At 41.2% G+C, this 18,849-nt stretch overlaps 1 protein-coding gene across 2 annotated transcripts in view; it reads right to left on the bottom strand.

Annotated features, from left to right (window-relative positions):
* NCAM2 (neural cell adhesion molecule 2) overlaps positions 1 to 18,849 on the bottom strand; it is a 561,732-nt gene that overhangs the window by 355,916 nt on the left and 186,967 nt on the right. The window lies entirely within an intron of this gene.

Below are 18,849 nucleotides of genomic sequence, written 5' to 3'. Positions count from 1 at the left end.
TTTCTTTTAGACTGTCATGATACAGGGACTCACAGAACATGCTAAACAAGAGACATTTAAAGAAACAACTAAACTGTAGATACAAAAAAGACTTCCACAGAGCTTCAGTGCCAGCTTTCACTCCCTTGTTGTTTGGAACAACATACAGCACAGGCACAACTACTGGCTGAACAATGTATTGCTAGTGAACACCGTCTGTAATCAGCTTAAGTACTCAAAAATAAGGATTTCCAACTCTAGTGGAAACCTTATCTAATATGACTGTAGGTCGCTATTTTTCAGTTCTTTAAACATTGGAATTTAAAAATGAGTTAGGCCATTCGCTTCCATAATATCCTGCAGTACTGAGTTTTTTGGTTCCACTGGCGGCTTTTTTTTTTTAACCTCCAAATTCAATTTGAGACCAACACCTGTTTTTCATAGTAATTTGTTAAAAACTGAATTCAGCAATTCCATCGCTAAACTGAGATTTTAGGAAATGAAATCTAGTTTTAACTGAAAGACACCAATTTCTTATTGCCATTTTCTTCAGTGCATACTCATTGCCTAGTCAGGCAAAGCTCCTATTGAAGTCATTGAGTAAGGAGTGTTTAATACAGGTCTTAAATCTTTTCTTCATTAATATGTCTGCAAAAGGGCAATCTGGTTGCAATCTTTAGATTGTACTGCAATTCCCTTAAATTAATCAGATTGCATAGTAAGATGTTACAGGGCCTAAATAAGCATCTTTTTACTAAAATATTTTAATTATTGCACATTCACTGGATAATGTTCCTAGTTTCATATTATCTTAGTGGTCTCATGATTTTCAATTACTGAGTCCCATCTTCTGTGATTAGCTCTTACAGTATGCTGCATTAGAGTACAAGTAGAAGCCACAATGGCTTTTTAAGCTACATATTAAGCACTGAAGGGGGTGGAGAATTCCCAAGTATGACAGCTTCTTTAAAGATGCTGTAATGATAATTTGCTAAGTAACAGTTGAATTTTCTGCTAAAATTCTATTTTTCTCTTTATACAATTACCTTACTACTACCTTGTACCTCTGTACTACTTCTCATGAGTAGATCTAAAAATACTTTACAAAGATGAGTGAAATATTAACATCTACATTTTCTGACTGGAAAATTGAGGCTCAGATGTTAAATTAAATAAGTCACTTGCAGGGTCAGGACTAGAATCTATGCTACCTGATTCCCAGTCTAGTCCTCTGCTCACTGGTCAGTCCTGCTTCCCTTAAAGAGGTTTGATATATCTTACAATTTTTCCGTAGAGTATGTTAAAAAAAGAGCAAATTTCACTACAGAAATTTAAAAGGGGGAGAGGATGGTTTGTTCTGAGTCATAACTATTACAAATATCAACTCTAAAATTTAGAGGGTTCAATCCAGCTGTAAATCTTTTATGTCCATGGCCCTCTGAGCTGCAGGATTCCCAGTTTAACTTTATTCCAGAGCAACTGCAACCAAAATTGTTACAGCAAAGTTATGCCACTCACTCTAGTAATATTATAATTTAAAGATATAGGACTTAATTTAAATGTTGTGCAGAACCAGAAATCCTACCTTAAATCTGGTAGTAAAGCAGTAATAGCTTTAATATACTTCAAGTTAAATGTGTCCTATAGGAAACTACATACTGTTTATCCTCTGAAAAATAGAGACCGTGCCAAATACTGCCATCAGTTACACTGGAGTAAATCTGAAATTAAAGTAAATTGAGTTACTTTGGATTTACATCAGTATATTGAAGAACAAAATATGTCTCTGTGTGGGTGTGAGAAACTTCTGAAGACATTAACTGAAGCCACCATCTGGTATGCAATATCACAAATACATATACACACAAAACCAACCTTACTGTCACTGTGCTGACACATTAAACATAAGATAAGTTCATTCGGTGTCAAATATTCCACTTCTTGTGCACCCACAAATTCCATTCAAGTCAGTGTGAGTTCTGAGAGCCCAAAATATGCAGGAGTTCATGAATTAAGGTTAAATATCAACATCCTAAAATATGATCAATATTTGTACATGAAACTCATGCACTTTCAAGGTCTTTGATTTATGGCTGATATAAGAAGCTATTCCTTTCAACTCTGCCAGCACCAGTGTAGCAATAAAAAGGTAGATATTGAAGAAAGGCTGTTGGAGGTGATGGTCTTAAACAAAAAAGACACAAAATAAATAAAATTTGGCCATTTTTTTTCTTTTAGAAAAATAGTTGTTAAAACTTTTGTTTTTCATGTTAAATATGGCTCTGTAGAACAAACTTACATTTTATCATCTCAAGCTTAGATAGTTGCAGCAGCATTTGTTATTGAAAAATCCAGCCACCTTTTTTTGTTGACCAATTTTTTTTCCAACAGGCTTGAGCCACTATGTCTCTGAATGACATGTTTTCCCAGATGGCAAATTTAGCTCTCATATTTAAGAAAAAAAGCAGACAGCTTCTAGGTCACATTCTTTCCTATTTCATCTTATTTTTAAACTCTTAAAATATTGTTTAAAAATATTTTAAATATCCATCATACAGACTCTTTACAGCTACTAGCACATCTCCATCACCATATTAAGAAACAAAATATAAAGCTTCAATGTTTAGGGTAGTTACTGAAGTTTGTTTGTTTGTTTTAAATCAGAGGAAGACTTAGATCCTGCCTGAGATGAGGAATTTGGAAGAGCAGGGTCAAATCCCAGTCTTCTGCACAAAGCCTTAGTAAGGATCTTCATGAGATTTGGAGGGAATGGAATCCTCCCTCTAAACTGAGACCATGGACCATCAGTAGAGCCACTCCACACAGGCTTTAAAGGCTACTGTGCCCATGGGGAGTCTTGACTGTGAGTGTCAGCTTCCTAACATAACCAGCTGCTCTTAGCCACTCAAGCGCTCTTCTCTGAGTTTGCCTTGCAGATTGCAGCAGATGCACCCAGACCCCAACTCCCTTCAAAGTGTCAGCCTCTGATCCCCAGTGACCAGATTATAACAAGATCACAGAGTAATGAGTCTGTGCCTTGTACGTGCATTTGGCTATAGATCACCACAAAAAGAAAAAAAACAATGTTTTATTAATGATACAGAACAATTTTGGGTCATGGTGTAAAATAGGGAATAGTTTAATTTTGAACTAATATACATTTTATACTGAATATATTATACTAGTGCTAATGTTTTCCTTGTAATTATCACCATGTTTCTATTGCATCTAGATAACAATAGGGGAGCCAACAAGAGGCTAATTCAAAACCAGTGAATTTATGGTTATTAATCAAGCACACTAATCTGATGTACAAATTCTCTGCCCTAATTGAAAATGGAGTGACATCAAACACAGTGGAGTTTTATATTTTGTCTAGACATTCTGATGTTTTATTATTTGTGTTATCTGAATGCTTCATTTAAAATGTACACCACTTGCCAACAGCTATGACAAGGATGATATAACAAATTTTATTCACCATCGTGGAAAAAAAAGTTCCACCCTGCTGTGAGGACATGCAATTTTGCAAGGGTCTATTCTTGATGCAACACTCTCCCATTACAAGGTCCACTCTGACAACCTGCAGCCCTCACTCAGCTCCACAATTCACTCCTTGAGATCAGAAGGTCTTTTTTTGTTTTGTTTTTTTCTGCATCACAACAAGGAGAAATTAACTTACTGGGCTTGTCAATGTTTGCAATCACATTCTGGTTTCTTTTTATACATTTAGAATATATTCAGACACACATACAAGAATTTTTTTCCATTAGTAAAAATTAGCTCCTTAACAAACAGGACTTAGTGCCAACAGATATATTCATTTCTCAGTCTAGCAGTGAAAGTCCACACAGTGGGAAGAGGTGCCGTTCTTACTTTTTGTTCCCTACATGTTAAGTCTATATAGAAAGGAAAGTTCACCTTTAAGTAGATATGTAAGAAAGATCTGTAACTTCATTGTCTGTCCTACTATTGCAGGATTGTTTCTTGCACTATATTTGCTAGTACTCTGCCCAGTCTACTTTCAAATGATCCACATGATGATTTTCCACAGATTCTACTTGGAAATTAGGCCTCCTTTTAATGGAGCTCATTCTCTTCTGCTCCCCTCTTTCCCACACCTATCCATCAGCCTCCACTCCTGCAAGCTCTCATATTCCCTTCGTCTGTTCTATCTACAGGAAACTCTTCCCGATTCAGGACCACTTTATCCGTTCGTCCACATCTTTATCTTACACATTCCATCTCCTTGAGCTCACCTAGATCTATCAGACTCTTAAGCAACACAGATTCTGCTTATGTTCTTGCTTTCAGTGGTCTCTCCTCTCTCTTCCCCCAGATCCACAGCTATTTCACTGGAACTGGACTCCTCGTCACACTCCCTGTTGATTACAGGTCCCTTTCCAGCCCCACATATTTTCCTCCTTTCAAGTCCATTGTATTTTATAGCTCCTCTCTCTCCAATTTAATTACCATTTACCTTCTCCGCCCCCACAATGACTGATTACCCTTCTTTTCTCCTTAATTCCCTACCCACAGTTTTGGTGCCTCGCTTTCTGAAATGAATTCAGTCCAGTTGCTACTGGCAAGTGCTCCTAAGACAGAATTCCAGACCAATTTCTGCCAAATTTATTTTGGCATAAATTTGTTTGTTTTGTAATTTATGAAAATCTCCCTTTCAGGAAGTTATACGTAGCTTTTCATGCCCCCTCCCCTTCTCAGGAAGGGAACACATTCCATTCACTCATTCTCACAGTCTCCTTGATTTTATTTAGCTGGCCACACACATGATGAACTTTAAATTTGTAGCTGCAGTGCATTTCAATTCTGAGTACACTGGAAATGTTTACTACGACAAATTAAATGGGGAACTGCCTTTGGAATTGTCATGTAATTTGAAAGTCAACATCTTCTGCTTACCCACTAATTATAGAAAATTGTATTCGATAGCTGCATAATTATTGAAAGACAATTTCCTATTCCTCTGAGATTTGTTCATGTTTGCTAATATTTCCTTGTCTTTAGTGCTGTTTAAAGGATATTTCAAGATGTCTGCTCAATTCTTCTGCATTTAATTTTAATGTATGCATAGTGTAAATAAAGCATACTGTATGCCAATGGTTGTTTTTATGTATCTGCCAATTTAATTTACATCGCATTAATACTTCTGTTGCATACAACTTCCTAAAGTTTAATCTCTTTCAGCAGAAAAACGTTTATGATTTCTCTTTAGAATGATGTCAAGTGAGGACCAAATAATATGTCATGCTAAATATTTGATCCTCATATATAACGTGACTTATTTTCAAGTCACACAAATCATAACTAGACATGAAGAGAAAACAACACTAAGGCATCTCTAAAAGGAATACATTTATTATCCCCAGCAGGCAAGACAATTCAGTTAATATTGCAGAGAAAAATAAACATTAGTGAGTGTGTGTGTCTGTGTATTTTGTATAGTAAACATTACGAAGAAATTGATATTTCCCGACCATACACTGACCATGTTATCTGAGATTGTAAATTATCACTAGATATTTTATGCCCAAAATTCAAATCCATAATATGAAGAATCCAATTAGGCACTACTGAAGTAGAAAGGACTCCTGTCTTCATTAGACCTTAGGGCTTGCGTTATTTTTGATGGCCTTCTTACAAGGGAAGAAAGGATAGGGTGGAAATTTACCTTGACATGAACAACATAAGATAAAAATATTTAGTGTATGTGAATGGGAAAGACATACACTATACAGATAGTCTAGACAGAATAGAAAGATAGGAGGAAAAACAAAGTGAGTCCCTAAAATTAAACAGAATTAAATGTTCTTAAAAGATACTCTGCTCCAATTCTTCAGGGCATGATACCACATTATATTCTTACAACTGAGAGGTACTACATTCACAAGAGTTGCAGGTGGTAGATCTCATCTGCTGGCCTCTAATAATATTTTATAGAAGTCTTGTCATCAGGCTTCAGGTAGTGCTATACTCTGAAAAAATCCAACACTATTCCTTGTTCTCTACTACTGCAGATGCCCCTCTCATGGGACAGAACCCAACTTGGACACTTCTAAAACAGTGTTTCTCATTAAACATTTAATCCAGATCATTAGGGCATTAAAGTTAAGATACATACAGAGAAATTCAGCTGTCACAATTAAAATATATAGACATTTCTCTCATCAAGAATTTAAATATTGAGTCCCACCGTGGTTTAGATAGTCAATGCGGCAGGATCAGTCCACACCATCCTGGCTATTATGTTTGTCAAAACCTCCTGGAGTACAATTACTAAGGACTAAGTACGCATTCCTTCACTCTAAACTCTTTCACATGAGCCTTGTGAAGAAAGAAAAGTCTTGGAATGTCAAGATTTGTCAAAAAGATATAGAACCACAGTTCTCCCCAGTTTGAGGAATATTTCTGGGGCTAATTTCTTTCTGTTTTTTTTTTTTTTTTTTTTTTTTAATGTAACAGGTTACCAAAATCAGAGGTTTGAAGCAGTAACTTCACATCAAGTGCACATCTGTGTCTTTTGCTTTGTTTTTTTTTCTCTCCCTTTCTCAATTTGTAGTAGGCTACCTAAAAAAAGGTCACTCTGACCTCTCAGAAAGTGTCTCTCTCTCTCTTTTTCAGATGGGAATTTCACGTACAGAGAAATTAATCTTTCCTACTACTGCTGTGTTGGTATCTGATCTACTGTCTCCAACAAATGTTCTGTAAGCAGGCCCAAACGTTATGATTCCAGTAGACTGACTACATAGAATCATAGAAGATTAGGGTTGGAAGAGAACTCAGGAGGTCATCTAAACCAACTCCCTGCACAAAGCAGGACAAACTCTAACTAAATCATCCTATCCAGGGCTTTGTCAAGCCAGGCCTTAAAAACCTCTAAGAATGGAGATTCCACCACCTCTCTAGGTAACCCATTCCAGTGCTTCATCAACCTCCTTGAGAAACGGTTTTTCCTAATATCCAACCTAGACCTCCCTGTCATAAACAGATAGCTAAGGGTTAATGTTCTTTTAGCTGTAAACGGTTAACAAAGGGAACCAAACACCTGACCAGAGGACCAATCAGAAAACAAGATTTTTCAAATGTCCAGGAAGGGAAGTTTTTGGGTGGGTGTTCTTTGTCTTGGTTTGGTGACCCTCTCGGCTCTGAGAGTGATCTCTCTATCTCCAGGCTTTCTAATCTTCTGTTTCCAAGTTGTAAGTACAAGGATAGTAAGACAATAGGTTTATATTGTTTTTTTGTATTTACATGTGTGTAGTTGCTGGAATGTTTTAAATTGTATTCTTTTTGGATAAGGCTGTTTATTCATTTTTTCTTTTAAGCAATTGACCCTGTATATTGTCACCTTGATATAGAGACCATTTTTATGTCTTTTTCTTTCTTTTTATATAAAGCTTTCTTTTTAAGACCTGTTTGAGTTTTTTCACTGGTTAATGCTAAGAAACGAAGGGAGGGGAAAATCTCTTTGTGTTAGATTTACTAAGCCTGATTTTGCATACTCTCTGGGTGAGAGGAGAGAGAGATTTGATCTCTCCGTATTTGTGTTTCAAGGACTTGAAGCAGGGAATATCCTAGAGTACCCAGGGCGGGGAAATCTGGGAGGAGGTTAAGAGGAGGAAGGGAAGTGGGTTATTTCCCTTTGTGGTGAGACTCAGGGCATCTGAGTCTTGGGGGTCCCACAGGGAAGGTTTTGGGGAGACCAGAGTGAGCCAGACACTGGAATTTTCTGGCTGGTGGCAGCGATATCAGATCCAAGCTCGTAATTAAGTTTGGAGGTTTCATGCTAGCTTCTCATGTTCTGAACTTTAAAGTTCAGATCTGAGTAGGAAAGTTATAACATGAGTGGCAGCGGTGAGGAAAGATAAGAATCCAGAAGCCAGAATACTATTTTCTTTTTCTCTGCTAGGACTTTTAAACAGAGAGAAAGAGTTTGGTTTTATAAGGAGCCAGAGATAATTTTTTTTTGTTCTCTCGTTGCAGTTTGGCTTACATATTAAGCAAGGAACTAGTAAGGTTGACAAAGGGTCTTTTGTTACACTATAGCACTCCGATTGAGAGTCAAGTACCCAGCACAACACATGCAAATAAAGTGGTTTTTCTGGTTTACTTTACATTTAAAAGATTAGCTAGAGGAAGAAAAAAAAAAGGCACTGTTGCTAGGCAAACCCCAGGAAACAGAGAGCCAGCAGTTCAAACAATAAACACCAGAGGGCACCCTAACACAAGAAAACAGGACCCATGACTTCCAAGGCAAAAATGGAGGCAGAGGTACAAATCAAATAAGCAGACCACAGGCAACAAATGGAAAAAAGAGAAAAAGAGGTGGAGCTGAAGGAAAGGGAAGAAAACATCAAACTGGCAGCCTACAAAAGAGAGCAAGCAGACAAAGAGGAAACCTATAAAAGAGAGCAAGCAGCCAAAGATGCAGCCCACCAACGAGAGAGGGAGAAACACCAACAAGAAATGGAAAAACAACAAAAACAGAGTGAAGGGAGGGAAAAAGAGAGAAAGTATGAAACGGACTTGGCGCGGGCCAGGCAGGATGCTCCCGCCAGTCCTAACAACCCTGTGCCAATGATTGTTCCACATAACAAGAAATTGCCCACCTACAAGGCAGGTGATGACACTGAGGCCTTCTTAGAAAATTTCGAAAGGGCCTCTCTTGGGTACAGCATTCCTGAAGACCAGTACATGGTAGAGCTAAGGTCACAGCTCAGTGGACCCTTAGCAGAGGTGGCGGCTGAAATGCCAAAGGACAGAATGAACGATTATAAACTGTTTCAAACTAAGGCCAGATTCAGAAAGGGGATAACCCCGAATCATGCCCGTTGGCGTTTCAGAACCCAAAAGTGGAAACCAGATGTGTCATTTCCCAGACACATCTACTAAGCTGGGAAAAATTATGAGGCCTGGATATCAGGAAACAATGTTAAATCCTTGGACGAACTGCACCTCCTCATACAAATGGAGCAGTTCTTGGATGGTGTTCCTGAGGACATAACACGGTACATACTAGATGGAAAACCCAAAAAACTCACCGAGGCAGGGGAGATTTGAGCCAAATGGATGGAAGTGGCAGAAAGCAAGAAAGCTACTGTCAAGGGAAATGAATACCCCAGGGGGCACACTGACAATAAACCCTACAACCGAGGGCCACCCAAGACCCCACCTACAACCCAAGGAAAGCCACAGACACCCTATTCTTCCACCTCACCAGTCTCCAGTAACTCACCTCGACCCAGTGACCAGTCAGATGGAAGATGCTTCAAGCGTAATGAACTGGGACATATAAAGGCCAACTGCCCAAAGAACCCCAACCGAGTGCAGTTCATTACACCACTATCACACCAAAGATCCCCAGGCCCAGATGCCTCTCAAATACCCTTGGAGCGAAGGGAAAATTTGAGAGTGGGCGGAAAGAAGGTTACTGCGTGGAGAGACATGGGGGCACAAGTGTCAGCTATCCACCAATCTTTCGTAGACCCCAAATTCATCAACCCAAAGGCCCAAGTGACAATTTACCCCTTCATGTCACAAGTTGTAGACTTGCCTACAGCAGAACTGCCTGTCCAGTACAAAGGCTGGTCAGGAATGTGGACTTTTGCAGTTTATGACAATTATTCCATCCCCATGCTACTGGGAGAAGACTTGGCCAACCAGGTGAAGCGGGCCAAGAGAGTGGGAATGGTTACACGTAGCCAAACCCGGCAAGCTTCCAGACCCATTCCTGTTCCTGAGCTGTCCCCAGAGGCCCTGTCTGTGTTACCAGAGACCCAGACAGAGGTAGTGGACCCGGATTCCATGCCACAATGGACACAGCCACAGTGCTTCCAGTCCCAGACCAGGAACTGGAAAAGCAGCCAGCACCAGAACCGTTGCCAGCACTGACGACAGTGCTTGCAAATCCATCTTCAACCCCAATGCCAGAGGGCGCCAGCGAGCCTGAACTGGCAGAAGCAGCAGACAACTATACCCAAGAGGCTCAGCCAGAGCCTGAAATAACCCCTGGTGCACCAGCAGAAAGCGGCTCACCAGCAACGGAAACAACTCCATCACCTACATCGCTTCCAGAGGGACCAAACCCAAGTCTCCAGTCTAAGGAAGAACTGGTGTCCCCAACCTCAAGGGAACAGTTCCAGACTGAGCAGGAAGCAGATGACAGCCTTCAGAAAGCTTGGGCGGCGGCACGGAGCACCCCACCGCCTCTCAGCTCTTCTAATCGATCCCGGTTTGTTGTAGAACAAGGACTTTTATACAAGGAGACTCTTTCTGGTGGACACTGGGAAGAATGGCAGCCGCAAAAACAGTTGGTGGTTCCAACAAAGTACCGGGCAAAGCTCTTAAGCTTAGCCCATGATCATCCCAGTGGCCATGCTGGGGTGAACAGAACCAAAGACAGGTTGGGGAAGTCCTTCCACTGGGAGGGGATGGGCAAGGACGTTGCTAATTATGTCCGGTCTTGTGAGGTATGCCAAAGGGTGAGAAAGCCCCAACACCAGGTCAAGGCCCCTCTCCAGCCACTCCCCATAATTGAGGTCTCATTTCAGCGAGTAGCTGTGGATATTCTGGGTCCTTTCCCAAAAAAGACACCCAGAGGAAAGCAGTACGTACTGACTTTCATGGACTTTGCTACCCGATGGCCGGAAGCAGTAGCTCTAGGCAACACCAGGGCTAAAGCTGTGTGCCAAGTCCTAACTGACATTTTTGCCAGGGTAGGTTGGCCCTCCGACATCCTTACAGATTCAGGATCTAATTTCCTGGCAGGGACCATGCAAAAACTGTGGGAAACTCATGGGGTGAATCACTTGGTTGCCACCCCGTACCACCATCAAACCAATGGCCTGGTCGAAAAGTTTAATGGAACTTTGGGGGCCATGATACGTAAATTCGTCAACGAACACTCCAATAATTGTTGCAGCAGTTGCTTTTTGCCTACAGGGCTGTACCACATCCCAGTTTAGGGTTTTCACCATTTGAACTTGTGTATGGCCACGAGGTTAAGGGGCCATTCCTGTTGGTGAAACAGCAATGGGAGGGGTTTACGCCTTCTCCAGGAACTAACATTCTGGACTTTGTAAGCAACCTACAAAGCACCCTCCGACACTCTTTAGCCCTTGCTAAAGAAAACCTAAAAAATGCTCAGGAAGAGCAAAAGGCCTGGTATGACAAACATACCAGAGAACGTTCCTTCAAGGTAGGAGACCAGGTTACGGTCTTGAAGGCGCAACAGGCCCATAAGATGGAAGCATCATGGGAAGGGCCATTCACGGTCCAAGAGCGCCTCGGAGCTGTTAACTACCTCATAGCATTTCCCAACTCCTCTCTAAAACCCAGAGTGTACCATGTTAATTCTCTCAAACCTTTCTATTCCAGAGACTTACAGGTTTGTCAGTTTACAGTCCAGGGAGATGATGCTGAGTGGCCTGAAGGTGTCTACTACGAAGGGAAAAAAAGACGGTGGCGTGGAAGAGGTGAACCTCTCCACAACCCTGAAACGTCTGCAGCAGCGACAAATCAAGGAGCTGTGCACTAGCTTCGCCCCATTGTTCTCAGCCACCCCAGGATGGACTGAACGGGCATACCACTCCATTGACACAGGTAACGCTCACCCAATTAGAACCCCACCCTACCGGGTGTCTCCTCACGCCCAAGCTGCTATAGAACGGGAGATCCAGAACATGCTACAGATGGGTATAATACGCTCATCTACCAGTGCATGGGCATCTCCAGTGGTTCTAGTACCCAAACTAGATGGGGAAATACGCTTTTGCGTGGACTACCGTAAGCTAAATGCGGTAACTCGTCCGGACAACTATCCAATGCCACGCACCGATGAGCTATTGGAGAAGTTGACACGTGCCCAGTTCATCTCTACAATAGACTTACCCAAGGGGTACTGGCAAGTACCGCTAGATGAACCTGCCAAGGAAAGGTCAGCATTCGTCACCCATGCGGGGGTGTATGAATTTAATGTCCTTCCGTTCGGGCTGCACCACTTCACTAGGTAACCCATTCCAGTGCTTTATCAACCTCCTTGAGAAACAGTTTTTCCTAATATCCAACCTAGACCTCCCGCACTGCAACTTGAGACCATTGCTCCTTGTTCTGTCATCTGCCACCACTGAGAACAGCCTAGCTCCATCCTCTTTGGAATTCCATCTTCAGGAAGTTGAAGGCTGCTATCTAATCCCCCCGCACTCTTCTCTTCTGTGGACTAAATAAGACCAATTCCCTCAGCCTCTCCCCATAAGTCATGTGCTCCAGCCTCCTAATCATTTCCGTTGTCCTCCTCTGGACTCTCTACAATTTGTCCACATCTTGCTGTAGCAGTGGGCCTACAACTGGACGCAACAGATGTGGCCTCACCAGTGCCGAATACAGGGGAATCATCACATTCCTCAATTTGCTGGCCATGTTCTTACTAATGCAGCCCAATATGCTGTTAGCCTTCTTGGCAACAAGGGCACACTGCCGACTCATATACAACGTCTCATCCACTGTAATACGTAGGACCCTTTCTGCAGAACTGCCTCTGAGCCAGTTGGTATCCAGCGTGGGATGGGATTCTTCAGTCCTAAGTGCAAGACTCTGCACTTGTCATTGTTGAACCTCATCAGATTTCTTTTGGCCCAATCCTCCAACTTGTCTAGGTCAGTATGGACCCTATCCCTACCCTCTAGCATATCTAACTCTCCCCTCAGCTTAGTGTCATCCACGAGCTTGCTGAGGGTGCAATCCATCCCATCATCCAAATAATTAATAAAGATTTTGAACAAAATAGGCCCCAGGACCGACCACTGGGGCACTCCATTTGATACTGGTTGCCAACAAGACATCAAGCCATTGATCACTACACATTGAGACCAATGATGTAGCCAGTTTCTATTCACTTTATAGTCCATTCATCCAATCCATACTTTTTTTACTTGCTGGCGAGAATACTGTGGGAGACCATATCAAAAGCTCTGCTAAAGTCAAAATACATCATGTCCACTGCTTTCCCCATAATCACAGAGCCAGTTATTTCCTTATAGAAGGCAATCAGGTTGGTCAGGCATGACTTGCCCTTAGTGAATCCATGCTGACTGTTCCTGATCACCATACTCTTCTCGAAGTGCTTCAAAATGGCTTCCCTGAGGACCTGCTCCATGATTTTTCCCAGGACTGAGGTGAGGCTGACCAGTCTGTAGTTCCCTGGGTTCCCCTTCTTCCCTTTTCTAAAGATGGGCACTATATTTGCTTTTTTCCAATCACCCAGGACCTTCCCCAATCACCACAAGTTTTCAGAGATAATGGCCAATGGCTCTGCATTCACATCAACCAACTCCCTCAACAACTGCGGATGCATTAGATCCAGACCCACGGACTTGTGTATGTTCAGCTTTTCTAAACAGTCCTTAACTTATTCTTCCACCACTGAGGGCGGCTCAAGTCCACCCCATACTGGACTTCCCAGTGCAGCAGTCTGGGAGTTGAATTTGTCTGTGAAGACAGAGGCAAAAAAAGCATTGAATACTTCAGCTTTTTCCACATTATCTGTCACTAAGTTACCTCCACCATTGAGCAAGGGGCCCAAACTTTCTCTGACCTTCTTGTTGCTAAGTACCTGTAGAAACCCTTCTTGTTACCCTTCACCCCTTGCTAGCTGCAACTCCAATTGTGCTTTGGCCTTCCTGATTATACCCCTGCATGCTCGAGCAATATTTTTATATTCCTCCCTAGTCATCTATCCAAGTTTCCAGTTCTTGTAAACTTCCTTTTTGTATTTAAGCTCACTGAAGATTTCTCTGTTAAGCCAAGCTGGTCACCTGCCATATTTGCTATTCTTTCTGCACATCAAGATGGTTTGTTCTTGCACTCACAATATGGCTTCTTTAAAATACAGCCAGCTCTCCTGGACTTCTTTCCCCCTGATATTAGCCTCCCAGAACAGCCTGACCATCAGTTCCCTGAGGGAGTTTAAGTCCGCTTTTCTGAAGTCCATATTCTACTGCTACACCTTCTTCCTCCTTAATCCTGAAGTTCAATACCAGGTAATTACAATAGTTTAATGTTTGGGAAGAAAGGGAGTACATTCAGAGAGGCAGGATGCAGCCTGAGCTCCTGCTGTGACTGCCTGGTTATGAGCCCCAGGAGGAGAAGAAATGGCAGGTATGAGATTTCCAATGAGTTGCCTGCTGCTATGCATTTGCAGTGGGAGTTGTGATGGATCCAGGACATTTCTCTTTTTCCAATCCCAATGTTACACTCTGCACCCTTATCTTGTACTAACCCCAACAACATCCAGGAGGACCCGCACTCCAGTTTGAATAATTTTTCTTTTGTAAAGTCTCACACATTCATGTGGGGAGCACACCAACAGAAAAAGAAACAGAGGCAGGGAAAGAGAAGGCTCCAGCAATGGAAAAGGTGAACCCAGTTATTGGCACAATGACAGACAAATGTATTTTTAAATCATAATTTGCCTGGATTTAAAACTGAATTACTGGAAGTGGAAGGCCCAAAGCTTTTCAGTTATATTTGCATTGTACATTCCTTGAAATAAGGCACATTGTTAAGGTAATGGGATTAATAGGCACTAAAAAAGAGATACACCAAAGCAGAGCATAATAGCCAGTTTTAATATTGTGCACACACCAAGTCATTTCCTGAAAAAATTGCCATCTAATTCCTCACAAAGCTTTTAGACCTGAAATATGAAACATTTAATTTTCTTTTTTATTATTGAAAACGGCGATGTATGTTTGACAGTGGAAAACTCTAATCACCACATCTACAGAGCAAACCCTCTCTAGTTTGTGTCATTTACAAAATATGTTTACTTGACTTGATTTGTAACACACAGTATTTTTCTAATGTAGTTTTCCCTTCATCTGAGTTTTTTTTTTTTTTTTTTTTTTTTTTTTTTTTTTTTAAAAGAACTGGTCGTTTCTCAGTTGCTGAGAGAAATGAAGTGCACTGGGCCAATGGCTCTCAAACTTTCCAGACTACTGTACCCATTTCAGGAATCTGATTTGTCTTGTGTCCCCTCAAGTTTCATGTCACTTAAAATCTACTTGCTTACAAAGTCAGACATAAAAATACAAAGAAGTGTCACAGCACACTATTACTGAAAAATGGCTTACTTTCTCATTTTTACTATATAATTATAAAATAAATCAATTGGAATACAAATATTGTACTTACATTTCAGTGTATAGTATATAGAACAGTATAAACAAGTTATTGTCTGTATGAAATTTTAGTTTATACTGACTTTGCTAGCGCTTTTTATGCGCATGTTGCAAAAGTAGGCAAATATCTAGATGAGCTGAAAGACCTCTGCATAAATGTCCTGGTCAGCAGGTAAGGAGGAGGCCTGCCCAAAAGTTTCAACCTAAGTGCTTGCAGTCTTAATACTATCCTAAATCCATATTTGGGCACTTTAAAAAAGGCTTAATTTTCAAGAGCGCTGAGTGCCTGCCAACTTCTTGACAGCCACAGCCTTTATTTGTCTGCATAGTGGAGAAAGAGTTGGTCCTGCTCACTTTACAACCTTGGCCTTGGGGAGGGTGTAAGCAGCTTCATGTTGTCCCTTACTCAGGATAGATTGTAAAGTTGTAACTTAGGCCTGAAGTGCTCTGCACTTCTGAACATCGGAATACCATTTTATGCATGTAAATGGAATACAATTTTATTTCCTAAAACATGATTTTAGTAAATAATCATCTCCTCAGGGTTACAGATAGGCTGCATCATTTTCTGGGTTTCTGTCATATGCATGTTCACTATCCAACTGAGGGAAGAGAGAAAGGAAATCCAAAAATTTCAGTTTCTACTACTTCAGTGTCCATGGCCTGTCTTCCAAATGTCTCAAACAGTGTTTGTATGAAGTCAAGTTGCTCAATGTTTTACATCGTCTATAAGAAGAGTATGTGTTATTGTTTCTTATAGTCACCAATGGTTATAAAAATGCAATCAATACAACCCAGTCATTGGTGGACAAATGAGAATACAGGTCATCTTCTCTAAATTATACAGAGTTCAGGTTTAGTATCTATTGGTAATTCTCATGAAATAAATGTATTTATTAAAGTTTTGTGGATATTCTCATTAGGGCAGAAGAGTAAAACAAACCTTTCAGTAGCTAACATTTGGATTCTCCCATAAACATCCCCCACCCCAAAAGGAATTCATTTGGCCAAAGCAGGCGGAAACTAACTGGAGGTCAGAATAATTTTTCATAAATATATATGGCTCCAGTTTCTCCATGGGGATAGAAGATGACATTACATATTTTTCTGCTACAGAGTCCTGTAGGTAAATTCTCACACCCAGGGACACCATATGGAATTGTGGCTCTCTTCGGGGTATTAAAGTTCAATATTCCAGTGCACTGTATCAATGGTTCTCAACCAGGTGTCCGGGGAGTTTCAAGGAGTCTGCGAAGCATGGTCAGTGTTAGATTTGCTGGGGCTCAGGGCAGAAAGCCGAAGCCTCACTGCATGAGGCTGAAGCCCAGGGCCCTGAGCCCTGTCACTCGTGGCAGAAGCTGAAGCCTGAACAATGTAGCTTCACAGGGGACCCTGTGGATGGGGCCCCAGCCAATTGCCCTGCTTGCTACCCCATAATGCCAGCCGTGGCTTTTATACGCAGAAAACCAGTTGTTGTGGCACAGTTGGGCCACTGAGGTTTTATAGCATGTTGGGGGGCGGGGCCTCAGAAAGAAAAATGTTGAGAACCCCTGCACTACATCATTACAGTAGGTATACATCTTTCAATATCTTATGCAAAAAAGTATTAATAAATACTCCAAGTATAATTTGCAGATATATATTTAAAATACTATTGAATTTATTTAACTATTTCAGAGCACACATGTGTAAGACCTCCTTATTAATTTACAGTAGGATTTTCTGACCCAGGGCTTCTCAGGGTTTTTTGTTTGTTTGTTTTTTGGGGGGTGGGGGATTGTTTTTGTTTGGTTTGGGCATGTCAGCACCAATAAGCTATTATATAGTAGGCCTTTAACTTCATGTTGCACATCCAACAAAAGGCTGTAACCATCATTTTATTCATTTATATAATGTGTGTGTATGCACACAGAGAGAACTGATAGCTGTGTTTAATTTGTGATGGCAATACTTATGAACACGGAGAGAGAAATGGCAGAAAATATTTTAGATTTCTTGTATCTCTTAATAATATATCCTACTAACATGTATATGTTGAGTATATTCTTTGGACATTGAAGTTTCAGCCCTACACTATTTCTGATGCTGGAATTTTAAAAAGTGCTGTCAAATAAGAAGGCTGTTCAGAGATTACTCTAGTGGTCAGCAGTGACAGACTTTAGTAACTGATTACTTACTGATAGCAAAAAATTACTAGCAGAAGTGACGATTTCCACATACAAATGTCTAATATCATAAGATGCTGAGTATATCCTAAGAACTTTAATGGAAGAGAGAGACCAGCTCAGTATCTGTTAGTGCTTGTAGCGGAGTAGTCATTGGCTCCTACCCCGAGGGGTTTAAAAAGCTGCCTGGGAGGGCTTGAAAGCTGCAGCTCTAAAAGCTGGGCTGATTGGGGAAGTGGCCGCAGCTGGGCCACACCCTAATTAGGCCACAGCTGGCCTGTATAAAAATGCCAGGGAAGCCAGGAGCAAGCAGTCTTCCTCTACCTGGAGAGGGAGATGGGCCTGGCTGCAGGGAGTTAGAGACAGGGTACTGGAGTGGAGCAGGACTGGGGAAAGGCTGAGGAGCTGGGGAAGCTCCAGCCTGGAAAGCCCCAGGCTGCAGCCTACCATAAGATCAACTGGAACTGAGGGTTGCGGAGGGCAGCCCAGGGGTAGGCAAAGGCAGCCAGTCCAAACCCCTTCGCCTATGATGAGTGGCTGATACTGCAGTCTGCTCTAGTGAATAGGGGCTAGGTGGAGACTGGGCAGTAGCTAAACTGAGGTGAAGAGGAGGTAGTGGGTTGGGGGTTCCCCAGGGAGGGGAGACCCAGATTGGTGGGGTACTGCCAGGGAGCAGCAGCCCAGTTAAAGAGGCACTGGGTCCAGGGAGGAACATGGGGCCATAGGACAGGTGGATCACTGGTCTGCAGAGGGTGCTCCTGGCTGGAAAAAGAGTTAATTCCTGAGGACAACCAGCAAGAAGCGCCACAGGGGTGGGTCTTCCCATTTACAGTGCTTTATCTGCACACCTTAACTCGAGAGACAACTATTGAGCTCATTAGGAGCTTTGTGTGAGGGGGGGGAAAAAAGCAGTGAATCCTCTGGGTAATGCATTTACTTAAATTCATAACTTTTTCGTAAGAGAACGGAAGCCAGTGGTTATAGAGTAAATGATAATGTTGAGTGAAATCATTTTTTGTTTATCTTTGCCATCAGTTTTTCCAATACCATACCAATTTAACCTAATTCAATATAATATGAGTCAAAATTATTTGAAAACTGTAGCATCATTTTGATACCATACAGTGAAGGAAAAAAATATTAACTATTATAAAGGTTGAACATTTTATCACCTTTGTATTTTATGTTACTAGATTTCAAAATTTACAATAAAATGTAAGCTGGAAGCTCCACCTACATAACACAATCCTCAGGTATCAAAAAAGAATTGCTACTGGAAAAACTAAACTCTTTGCCAACAAGAATGAAAATATTTCAGTGACCTATGATGATGTGCTTTTGAACACCCTGCCCCCCCTAATGGCTTTATGTTAAATTATAAACTGTTCTACAGGAGATCTTTAAATGACTGTTCAGTGCTTCAGAAGAGAACTTGGATTCCTACACAATTTTATTTATTTATATATATATATATATATATATATATATATATATATATATATATATATAGGAAC

Source organism: Gopherus flavomarginatus, chromosome 1 (assembly GCF_025201925.1).
Source record: "Gopherus flavomarginatus isolate rGopFla2 chromosome 1, rGopFla2.mat.asm, whole genome shotgun sequence".
Classification (NCBI taxonomy): Eukaryota; Metazoa; Chordata; order Testudines; family Testudinidae; genus Gopherus; species Gopherus flavomarginatus.
This window is presented reverse-complemented; position numbering and strand designations above follow the sequence as displayed.